This window comes from Balaenoptera acutorostrata, chromosome 6 (assembly GCF_949987535.1).
Source record: "Balaenoptera acutorostrata chromosome 6, mBalAcu1.1, whole genome shotgun sequence".
In the NCBI taxonomy this organism is placed as follows: Eukaryota; Metazoa; Chordata; class Mammalia; order Artiodactyla; family Balaenopteridae; genus Balaenoptera; species Balaenoptera acutorostrata.
In genome coordinates this window covers 51832429-51845278 of record NC_080069.1, presented here as the reverse complement: position 1 = coordinate 51845278, position 12850 = coordinate 51832429, and the positions used below count along the sequence as shown (strand labels likewise).

General features: G+C 37.9%; 1 pseudogene; it reads right to left on the bottom strand.

Moving 5' to 3' along the window:
* Positions 1 to 858: 858 nt before the first annotated feature.
* LOC103014468 (elongation factor 2-like) lies at positions 859 to 2401 on the bottom strand (annotated as a pseudogene).
* Between the last annotated feature and the right edge of the window lie 10449 nt (positions 2402 to 12850).

The following is a 12850-nucleotide window of genomic DNA, read 5'->3' as shown; positions in this document are numbered from 1 at the left end:
CCACTTTTTAACTATTATGAATAATTCTGTGAACATTTGTGTACAAGTTTTTATGTGGACATATGTTTTCATTTCTCTTGAGTAGACTCTTAGGAGTGGAATTGCTTCATATGGAAATTTTGCCCTCATATGGTAACTCCATTTAACATTTTGAGAAAGTGCCAAACTGTTTTCCAAAGTGGCTGTACTATTTTAAATTCCCACTTCATTTTGATGATGACTAAAAGATTAAGTTAATAGGGGAAAAAGTAAATGCTAAAGTACTACCCATGACTACTTTTATTATTCTGTCTTGTCTAACTCCTCCCCAAAACCAAGCAGTAAAGAAGTATTTAGCACGCATTTAAAATATTCCCTGGTCATCTGCGGGTTTCTTTAGGTATTTCCTACGCTTAAGGTTCGTGACTTATGAGCTCACATTTTGCTAGTAAGGCCCTAGTGAGGCCAAGAACAGATGTGAGTCTGGCATATTCAAGTTAACTCTGTAGTTAGCTATTTGTCCCTTTTTTTTTTTTTTTAACCACAGTTATTACTTACATTTTATTTAAAGGTTTTAGAGGATGAGCTCACAAGAGTTACCTGAATCATTAAAAACCACAAAGTGGGAGAATTTTAAAAAATAAGAGTAGATACCAAAATAGCTTTTAGGAAGATGACACCTTATTAGTTTCTAAAATTGCTGAAGAGAGCAAAAGAAAGCTTAAAATCTTAAAGATAAGAGATATACTTATAATCATGCTAAAGAATACATTAAATCAAACAAGAATGAGGAAAAATACATTGTGTCCAATAGGTTATATCCTGTTATAAATGAACATCATTTCTATGGTACCCTTTTTTTTAAACCTTGTAATGTGGTTATTCTAAAATTTGAGGGGACATTTGAGTTTCCCTCTGAAGATATGGAAAAAAAGTGTTGGGTGTGTCATCCCCACTTCCTCTTCCCCCCAGGCCAAATAAGTCTGTGCTGCAAGGGCACTTCTGTTGTGTCTGTAGTTTTGAAATAAATATCAAAAGAAACGGCATCAAGTGTTCACGCTGAACGATGGCACAGAGTGGGCCGGAGAAACCTGTCAGGCGGAGCATCACAGCGTCTGCACAGTCACACGAGGTGTCGTGAGGGGAACGCGGGGGCTCGGGGCTGTGGTCAGTCACCGGCTGGACGCCGGTGCCGCGGAAGGCCGCCTGCCTTCTGTCCTGGAAGTTGTCCCGGGCTGGGAGGCCGGCCTTCAGACCTTTGCGCTTGCGCACTGCCGCCAAGACGCGGCTGCGGCTGTAGAAGGGGTCTGCAGGCAGGGTCCGCCGGCGGTCAGACACGCACCGGGCGGGGGAAGGCCCAGCTCCCCGCGTGGCTCTCGGGTTGGCGGTGAAGCCAAAGACTCGTTGATGGGTCTTCATGACGAACATAAGGCCACTTGGGAGTCCTCTAAGACGTGGCCCGCTTCCTGTTCAGGGCTCTATAGCTGCCGCCAACCTCTTGTTGCGGGCCCTGGATCTAGAAGCCGGGCTCTGGGAGCAGGGCGGGCGGTCAGCCGCGGCGTGGAGGCAGTGCCAGGAGTGGGGACGCGCTGCATGGTGTCCGCGCACAGCGTCTCATCTGAACGTCGAAGCGAACGCCGCCTGCAGTCTCCTCGCGCAGTGCCCCCTCTTCAGTGGCCCACTGGAAGCCAGCCACCTTGCTGTCCTTGATCTCGTTAAGGTACTGCACGCCCTTGGTGACTTGGGATGATGGGGTCGGTGCTGGCGGGCCCAAAGCACCACATCTTGCGGGCCTTGGCCGTGTCCCCCTCGTACTTCTCTTGGCTAGGGAGCGGGCCCACTGCTCGAGCTCCTGGTGGGCAGACACCTCACCCTTGCTGGTGTCCACCACCCGGCCATCCGGGAAGGGCTGCGCCCTCAGGTACAGCCGACTGTGCTTGTTAGGGAACTTAGACAGGTAGAGCATGTTCACCTCCTCCCTGATGGTCTCACCTTGCGAGACCACTGTTGGATTTATTGATGGAATGCGGGCATGGTCCCCACTCCTCGAGGATGCAGGGTGCTGTGGGGTGTGGCTTGGCCGGTGCTTCAGCCCCATCTCCACCAGCTTGGTTGGGCAGGTAGGCCAGGTTGTTGTCCTCTACGACAATCCTGACAACCCGACCCAGCTCATGCAGAATTTCATCACCTTCATGTTGTGGACGTGCTCCAAGGCGGCGATGGTTCCCGTCTTCGTGAGAAAGCAGTGAATGCCCACCAGGCCCACGATGATGTTTCCGTGAGTCACATCCTCCTTGGGCTTCACATAACAACCCATTAAAGGGGTTGTTTTCTGAATTGGCTTCAGGTACCCGGTCTCCTTCCTGGGCGTGTGGTTGGGGGTGTGTATTGTGGTGATTATTTTGCAATCTTGGACAGACATCTCCGAGGGTCATGCCAATGATTTCATAGATGTGTGGATCAGACAGCAGTTGTGGTCAGTCTCACCCCTAAAATGACTGGGAAAGTAAATTGTTATGGTTGTTCCAGTGATGGAGGGAGATTAGTGCTGTTTTACAGGTAGTATTAATTAAAATGTCAAAATTGAGCACTTCTGAGGAGTTTGTGAGAACATGACTCAGAGAAGGGGACAGTCTTAATATAGTATTTCATTTTACATGAAACTTCATTCTTTGGGGATAAGAGTCACATCATAGCCATTTTTGTTTCTACAACGGCTATTACTTAATATATGGTCATAGTATTAAGTAAACAAAACAGGAAATTCTATATCTGCTAGAAACTTATATTTCAACCATATTTCTATAACTAAATTGTGAGAAGTGTTTTTTGTTTTGTTTTTTTTTTACAGATTAATAAACTGAGACTCAAATCACTTGTCTAGTACAGATAGGCACTCAATTTTTGAACAGTTAAAACCAAAGAACCAATCAAGAGTACATAGTCACTTCAATAACAAAAATAGTTCCACTTTAATACTTTATCTAGTAGGAAATTATTCTCAGCAACAAATTTTGTTAATTATCCAAGATGGAAGTGTTACTTAGAATCATTTGACTGGATAGAATTTGAGTTTCTCTTAGGTTATTAGGGTAAAGAGTTTTTGAGATTAGATATGGAAAAGTGGTTTTCTGTAAAGGGTGACTTGAGATGCTGCTCTAAATTAAGCTGGGGGAGCAGTAAGTATTTTGGATGATAGAGATGAAAAAAAAGGAAAAAAAAAAAAGACCTCAGTAAAATGATCAAGGCTAAGCATGAACATTTTTGCGGATAAACTGTAATCTAGCACCTGAGTTTAAAGAGTCAACTATCTAAGCAATGTTGGATAAAACCTAGTCAGTAGGAATTCATATGAAAAAATCAGATCCTATTGTTCACTGAACAGGAATTTACAGTGTGGCATGTTTGTCACCATGTCTGTGATAGGAATATAGTGACCTGAACAAATGAAGTAATAGTTCTATTGAGATTTACTTAGCACTGTTTGTTTTAGTTCTGTTGCTGCACTAGTTTAGCAATACTCAGAGCACCTCCTTGTCAGAGGTGTGTGTCCTAGTCTCAAAAGTTCTCTCTTTCAAGCTCCTGAGGCATCAGTACCAGCAAAGACCGTAGTGTTCCCTTTTGCCTTTTCAGTTTTCTAATGCCTGGGTAACCATTCTTTTAATTGAATTCTATTAAAATAACTTGTGTAGTTTTTATCTTCTGACTGGACCCTGATGATTACAACCAGAGATGAGTAGATGATGGAGTATGGGTGATTAATAGAACTTTTCAAATATGAAAAACTTGTATGTGAAAAGAAAATATATTAGCTGTACTTCACAGTGCTGGTTTCTTTATATTTCCTTCTCAGAGATTGTCTGACCCTATACTCTACCACCATAAATAGTCATGTTCTGGAGCACATGACCTAATTCCATGGCCACAGCTGATTGGACCAGGGTGGGCCCTTAGGGGCAACAGATTCTAGGCTGGTCAGTTGGCTATGACAAGGTTTGGCCTAAAGTGTTCTGCCCAAAGATAGATGAACTGAGCCAAATGGATTCTTTCTTTTATGATTTTTAATCAAAAGTCTCAGTTCAACGCTGCACCAAAAGAAGCATGTGACGCAGTTGAATCGATTAATAGAAAAGCCTAAGTGGCTCATGAATTCCTGCCATGGAGTTTTCCAGAGACGTTTGACGTATGAATCACTTTCTTCTGCCCTCAGCAAAAACACTTCCATAATTAGGAGTGGGTTTACTTTGTGAGGTAGCTATATCCCTATCAAGTGAATGTTCAAGCAGAGAATAGATAACTGTCACATTTGTTTTAGAGGGGATTTCTTCAAGGAAAGCTTTTCATGTTAGACTGTGAGATGTGCTTGTATTTCTAGACTTTGTTCTAGATCCATTGAATAAGAATATCTGAAGAATGGAGACAAATCATACACATTAAAAATAGCAGCAGTAACAATGGGAACAACTCCCTCTGCCATGTTATGCTGAAGTAGCTGTAGTTCAGTCAGATATGGGAAGAAAAGGCTATATGGTTGTTCTGGCTATCTATTGCTGAATGACAAACTATCCCAAGGGTTACTGGCTGACCATTTTTATTATCTCTCATGACTTTGTGGGTCAAGAATTTAAGCAGTCTCTGCTGGGCATTCTGCACCATCTAGATTGATGAGAGCTACCTAGTGATACTTAACTGGAGACTAGTTTCATCTGTAGTATACAAGATGGCTTCATTCATGCCTGGCATCTTGGTGGGGACAACTAAACCCCTCTCTTTCTTCATACAGTTTCAGGACTTTTCCCTGTAGTCTTTCCAGCAAGGCAGTTGAACATCTCACGTGGTGGCTCATTGACATGTGGAGGTTCAGGGCTTTCACACTGAAGGCAGAAACTGACAGTCCTGTTAAATGGTAGGCCTGGATCTGGTATATGCTACTTCCACTGTTCTCTATTGGTTAAAGTAGACACAAGCCAGCACAAATTCCAGGGGAGGGAAAATAAGCCTTCTCTGTACGTGAGAGAAGAGTTAAAGGATTTGTGGCCATATTTTTGGATTGGAAATACGTAATATTTGCTGAATTCTCATGAGAAGTATGCCAGTAAATGCTATCAATCACCAGTAATAATGATAGTAACTATTATTTTACTGACTTCAATTTGCTTTTCAAGTTAATATGAATATATGCATTCTTTCCATTGAAACAATCTTTGTCCTTTTACTGAGAGGGAGAGAGAGAGAATTGTTTAGTTAGAATTCCTTTAGATTTTTAGAAGATATCATGAAACATAATAAATAGGATCACTATTTTTCTTGGAGAGCTGAACTGATTTCATATGCTGTTGGTGTTATTTACACTTGAGAGCAGGTTAACATTTTTTTTTATATTAATTATGAAACAGGAATTTGGGATTACTATTTGGTTTTGTTTTTCTTTCTTTTTATTTATTTAACTTTTCCTCTTGGTAGGGGTTGGTTATTACTTTGCTCAAGCTGCTGGGTGACTCAGAAATGAAATTGACATAGACTATTCAATATCAAGTATGTTGATTTAAATTAAGAGCACAGAAGAGAGTTTCAATGAAAATGCAATGTCATTTAATAAATTAACATGTGGGACCAACTCAGGCTGAAGGTTGGTTTAATAAAGTTGCTTAAAGTTTTCTTTTGTTGAGTTAAAGACTAGGGAACTAAATCCATTTTAATGATGTTCTCCCAAAACGGTAATGCTAAAATTCCAAGAGCTAAGGGTATGTCTTAACATGCACCCCCGACCCCCAGACAACCTCCTGAGTTACAGAACTCTCCAAACATAACACTGTTTCTGACTTGACAGATTGAAAAAGTAATTCTCTTATGGGAAAGTCATGTATTTCCTCTATGGAAGATGATTAATACGGATGCCTTTCATGCATCATTTTAAATCCTCTGGCCATACTTTCTATTCCAACCACTGCTGCAGCAATCAGTTTGTAAGCTTTCAGTGTCTTCATGCAGGTGAACCTAATAGCACCTTGCCAGGATATCTCAGAGCCTCTGACCTGAACTGAGTGTCTCTAACTTCCTGGTGCAGATCTTCTCTGATACCACATCATTGGAGACCTATGGGAACTCCTTTGTACTCATGCGTGCACAACCTAGAAGTAGGAGGGGTAGAAGCAGATAGATAAATGCATCCTTTCCCCCACCCCCCAACTGGACGGGTGGCTCCTAGGCACACTTCTTAATCTTCTCAGATGACCACTGAGGGGTGGAGTTGTTTTCCATAGTAGTGAACAACTATATACTTGTATCGTCTCTCTTTCTTTTCTTCCCTGTTTCATTCCCCCTCTCCCTCACTCTTGTTACTTGTGATCACATTCCCAAATAAATTGCTCACACATAAACCTTTGTGGTAGATCTGCTTTTTTGGAGGAAACCAGAGCTAAGACAGGCCCTATAAAATGTGTTTCTTCCACTTAAATGATCGGTAATGTGTTGGGATTTAATTAGGGTACGTTTCCTCAAAATTGAAAGCAAGAATATCCCAGTATATGAGACTCTGTGTTCAGCACACTGTACTATCCATCTTTATCTTGTTTCAGTATTCTCTCTGCTGTTACATCGATGACCTTTGTTCTCTTGGCACACAGACAAGAACTTTTGGACGAGCGCTGTCTGCTTATGAAGTTAAATGTTGGAAAAGGGTATTTTGAATTTCAGAGGTCTGGAAGTTTTCATGAATATTTTAATTAATTTTAATTTCCTCTCCCAAACAGTATAATGGCATCAAGTCTGGTAAAGATCATACCATGATTTCTCCTCTGTTTAATCCTAAATATTATATAGAGGGGAAATAAACTTTAATTGAGCCACAGTTTAAGTTGGAGATTGCCCAGTTCCCAACTTTGTAAATCACCACAAATTCCCAGTCTTTGATTTGTTGAGATTAGATCTATGTTTTATAATTTCATTTTTTTCTCAAGTGTTATATAGAAGGTATCATTCTAAGATTAAAGATAGTTCTGGGTGTATAAACTGGAAGACATACATGCATTTCACTGAAATAAAGCTTTTTAGCCTCCTAAACTATACTATTTAAAAACTATATAGTCTTTTGAAAATATATAGTGGTCACTCTAATGAAATCTGGGTAGTATAACATTTTATTTTACTTATTCATTTTTGCAATATCATATTCATGTTGGTGGATATATTTTAGAATTGAAAGATAGTTTAAGGTAATTATACATTTTCTAATTAAAAGATATAAAGGATTTCAAAGTTTAGGGCTAAAAACCAGCATTTCATTTACCTAGAACATCTCAGTTTATTGGTTGGAAGCTTTGTGGCTGTTTTAGAAATTTAAAGCATTATAGAATCCAGAAAAAAATAGCATAGTTGGTAGTTTATGTTTGAAGTTAAATATTAAAATTATTGGGAATATTAGATATTTTATGAACTAGGCACTGAGGTAACTGTCTTACATGTATTTGACTCAGTCTTAAAAATAGCCTTCTGGGATATGTGTTATTATTAATCCCTTTTTTAAACAAGAAGAAAAATGAAACTTTAAAGAAGTTAATCAATTTGATTAATTTTATCCAGCTGTTAAGTTACAGAACTGAAATGACCATTTCTTTTCTAATTATAATTCTGGTGCTCTGAATGGTTGCTTCCTTAGGGAAGACCGAAACCTGATAACCACTCCCAGAAAAACCTGATTGGTTTCCTGACCAAATTGACTATTGCTGGCTGTGAAATCAGAGTCACTTGAAACAAAAGTATGGGACTATAAGAGAAAATTTAGAGAATGAAAAGGTGTTATAGGATCTAGGGTTCAAAAGGGGAAGAAATTTAGAAGAACAGTAGAAAGAAAATGGAAGAAAGAATAGTAGAAAGAAGATAAGTGTCTGGCCAATAGTATAATGGTAGCAGAGTGACCACGGCATTGGTGATTGAAAAATGATCATCACATCTGTGGGACGGAGGAAGAGTTGTACTGAGCAGTGGTAAATGGACCTATTATTATCTTACTGACTAATAGAGGGCAAATTAGTAATGGGTTCTAAATTCCATACATTGCCCTCTATTTAAGGAAGCGGAGAGTAATATAGTATGTATTAGTCGAATTCCAATGCCTAGTATCATTAAAACAGAAAATTTTGTTATGTGGAGAGTTATCTTTCAGGTATCTGGAAATTTGTATCACAAGGAAAAGCACTTCAGTGATTGTGATCTTCGAGTGTCATGATTATTTATAGTTCTTGGCATAGAAAAGATCAGGAAAAGTTTGATATGTGTCATACTTCAAGACATCATATATTTCCCGTTTATTATCATTTAGTTCTTAAATGACTGTGACTCCTAGATGCAATTTGACTTTCCATTAAAGTTTTTTTTTTTTCCCACACACACACACTATTTTATTTTTACAAGAGATAAATAGACTGACACCAAGCATTGTACATGGATGACCACAACAAAAGCAACAATGATTGCAATTACCAAACATGAAACACACTCATACTATGTCATAATTTTGACATTCAGTCCAGTAATCCTCCACTGTAACAGCTCCTTTACTTTGCAGTGAAAATTGATTTGTATATTCTTTGCCTCTGAGTCCTTGTGGGATTTTTTTTTTTTTTAATTCAGACAGAAGGTCACAAAAATTATACTCATCCTCATCAGTTCACTCAGTCCCATGTAATTAATTTTTTTTTTCATCTTGATCTTTTGTTAGCACTTTTATGAGTTCATCAGTTTTTCATTAGAGTTCTGAAAATGCTTATTCATTCAGTTCAGCAGTACAGTCAGTTACCAGAAACCTGTACTTGTCAGAGTCTTTTCCATGAATTTCTTGAAGATGAAACCCTTTTATAGGAACATATTTGCAAAATCATCAGAGTACACCCAGAACTGTCTGTAAATGACAAAAGACTTAAAAATGACCATGGTTAAAGATTTGATGAAAGTTCATAATAATGCAGTTGACAAGAAAATTAGTTATTTCTGAGATATACATTTTAAAGTAATAACTAGGATTATTACTTATAACATTATACCAGAACATATAAGATTTTTAGAAGTTTCCTGTAATGTCTGAAACATTTATATTAACATATTTCCATACAAATACAAATATAAGATTTTTAGAAATTTCATGTAATGAAAGTTTTTTTTTTTTAAATAGGAAACTTTAGATACAGTAAATGTTGCCTGAATACTGAAATTTTATTTATTTATTTTTCTATTCAGTGAATTGATCAAGAGATTTCAGATGATTATTTCAAGGCACAGAATCATAATTGGTCTAGGCAAGGATACTCTATACAGTTTTACCATTATTTCCTTTCATATTTTGTCACCATGCCTATTTCTCTTGTCTTTCTTCTGTATATCTTATCCCTCATTTATTTAATGTATGCTCTTTTAGTTTTCTATTCCATATGTGTATATATGTCTATCTGTGAAATATGGATAAAACTGTTCCTTGTATATGTTTAATCTTCATAATGATTAAACTTCATTCTCTCAAAAAGATATTCCTAAAATATTACTTACTATATGTAGATCTAGTTCATTCCCTTTGATTATTTCATTGCTTTCTATTTTATGTATATAGCACATATTATTTTTTAATACCTTCACATTATTTCCTTCCTCCTTGGGCATCTGTGTGTTTCTCTGGTACATAACCCAAAGACCAGATTGCTGTGTAATAGGTCATATGCATGCTCTATTTTACTAAGTACTAATAGATTATGTGTACTGCAGCATGTCTGCACACATGTGTACTCCCATTGACAAGGTTTCATAAATACTCACAAAATTAAGATGCTATTTTATGTGCTATTTCTACCTATTTAGGGATGTAAAATTATACCACAATGTTATCTTTTTTTAAATAAATTTATTTATTTATTTATTTATTTTTGGTTGTGTTGGGTCTTCGTTTCTGTGCTAGGGCTTTCTCTAGTTGCGGCGAGCGGGGGCCGCCCTTCATCGCGGTGCGCGGGCCTCTCACTATCGCGGCCTCTCCTGTTGCAGAGCACAGGCTCCAGACGCGCAGGCTCAGTAGTTGTGGCTCACGGGCCCAGTTGCTCCATGGCATGTGGGATCTTTCCAGACCAGGGCTCGAACCCGTGTCCCCTGCATTGGCAGGCGGATTCTCAACCACTGCACCACCAGGGAAGCCCCACAATGTTATCTTTAATTTACATTTCTCTTAATAGTGAGATGGAATATGGCTTTATGTAATTATTATTGGCCACTAGCCTGTACTTCTGTTTCCTTGAATGCCTCCTTAGCATCTCCCTGAATTGTAAATATTGGTGTGTCAGAAGGCTGAGTATTTGAACATCTTCTCTTCTCACTCTTTTGTTTTTTAAAACCATCAGTCTGGATGAGATCACCATCTATGTCTTGATGACTTCCAAATTTAAATCTTCATACAGGACTTCTTTATATCTAACTGCCTCCTTAATGTGTCCTCTTGGATATTCAGTAAGTATCTTAAAATTTACATATCCAAAAGTGCACTTTTGATCGCTACCCTTTCTCTCCAAAAAAGCCCTACTCCTGACTAGTCTTCCCTCATTTCACTAAATGCACTAAAAAATCTTGGAGTTTTCCTTGAATTGTAGCATTCTCTCACATCTTATCACCTACCCATCAGTCAGTCTTCTTGGCTTTATTGTCATGTATATCCAGAATCTGGATGCCTTCTTTATACTTCAACCATTATCCCTCTGGTCCAAGCCACCATCATCTCTAGCTTGGATTACTGCAGTAGCCTCTTAACACACCCATCTGCTTTGACATTGTTTTTTCATCTGGTTTAAAGATTCATGTCTTTTCATCTCATTCACAGTTAAAACCCCAATTCTTGTAATGACAAAAAAAGTCCTATATGGTTGTTCTAATCTCACTTATCCATCTGTACTTGCCAGTTGCATTCCAGCCACACTGACCTATTTGATGTCGCTGAATATGTGTCACTCTTCCATCCCAGGGTCTTTGTAATTACCACCTCTTCTCTGGAATCCTACTCCCTTGGATAGCTTCATGTTTGTTTACCTCTCTTCCTCTGGGTCCTCCTCAAATGCCACCTTGCTTAAGAATTCCTAGTATCTCAATTTACTTTTCTTACGATCTCATGTGGTAATGAGTATTTTATCTGTTTTCTTTTATAGTGTGTGATTTTCCTTAATTTGTATCCTTTTAGAATGTAAACTGCATGAGGGCAAGAAAAATTTTGATTTGTCCCTTGCTCTAGCCCCACTGTTTAGAATAGTGCTTGACATTGAATAAATATTAGTAGAATGAATAAATGATTTTGCTTTTATCTAAAATTATATTTTGGCTTATATTAAAATTAATTTCTAGTTTTCTTTTGGTTCATATTCTTTTGGTTCAAAAGGTATATGTATATTCTTTTAAACCTTGCTTTTCCCCCAGTAATTCTATGCCCTTGCCCTTTAAAAAAATGTGTGACTTCTGGAGAACACTGTGTGTGTGTGTGTTTGTGTGTGTGTTAAGGGCAGTTTTAGGTTCACAGCAAAGTTGAGAGGAAGGTATAGAGATTTCCTACCCCTATACATGCGTAGCCTCCCCCAAAATCAACATCACTTAACAGAAGGGTACTGTTTTTTACCAAGGGTGAATCTACATTGACACATCATAATCAACCAAAGTCCTTAATTTACCTTAGAGTTCACTTTTGGTGTTGTACAGTCTGTGGGTTTGGACAAATGTGTAGTGACACGTATCCACCATTATAGTATCATCCAGAGTATTTTCACTACCCTAAAAATCCTGTGTTCTGCCTATTCATCCCTCTCCCCAGTCTAACCCCTGGAAATACAACTGATCTTTTTTACCCTCTATAGTGTAGTTTTGCCTTTTCCAGAATGTCATATATTTGTCATAATTATGCAGTACGTAGCCTTTTCAGATTGACTTCTTTCACCTAGGAATGCTCATTTAAGTTTCCTCCGTGTCTTTCCAGAGTTGATTTATGTTTTTTAAAAACTCAAACTGAGAATCTTCATCTTCTGTTAAGTTTGTTTAGCTTATTTACTGTAATTTCAGTTTTGCTATGACTTGTTTCTATAATTTTTGATGACTTTTATTTACCATGCTTCTGGTTTTTAAATTTTTCTACCATTAACTATAACAAATATTTATCCCAGCCAGAAAGTTACCTGTTATTTTTGAGACCCGTAATTATATGTTTTTCTCTACCAATAGCTGTTATTTCACCCAAAGGAATTCCTTTGCCCATGTTGATATTGTAAGGAGTTTTAGGATTGTACTGTCATCCCTTTTTTAGTTACAATGTAAATTCTTTATTTTTATTTGCAATATAACTTTTCTTTCTATTTGTTTTTATTCTTGTGGGACTATATCTTTTTAAAAAAATCTTTCAAAGAGGATACATGTATGATAAAAATTTCTGAGAATTTTTTATGTTGAAACCTTGTTTTACCAATATATGTATTTATTAACTCAGATAAATATTAAAATAATGGTTCAATTTTATTTTCCTTCAATATTTGCATGTTATCGTGCTATTGAAGAGATATGTTACTATGACTTTTTCAAAATTCCTTTGTTCATGATCTGATTTTGGCATTTTCTTTGTAGATAAGTGTCTAGGTCTGATTTTTGATTCTGTGTCCCAGTACACTATGACTCTGAGTCAGACTAGGCTAACAGCTATAAAAAACAACTCCAAAATCTAGGCATTTAAAAATCAGTAAAGGTATGTTTTTCACTCTCACCACAGTCCAGCTGTTTGGCAGGTAGTTGTTCAACATGGTCATTTGTACCCTGGCTCCTTTGATCGGGAATTAGTCATTTAGCTCCACCTAGATACAAGGGGACAGAAGGA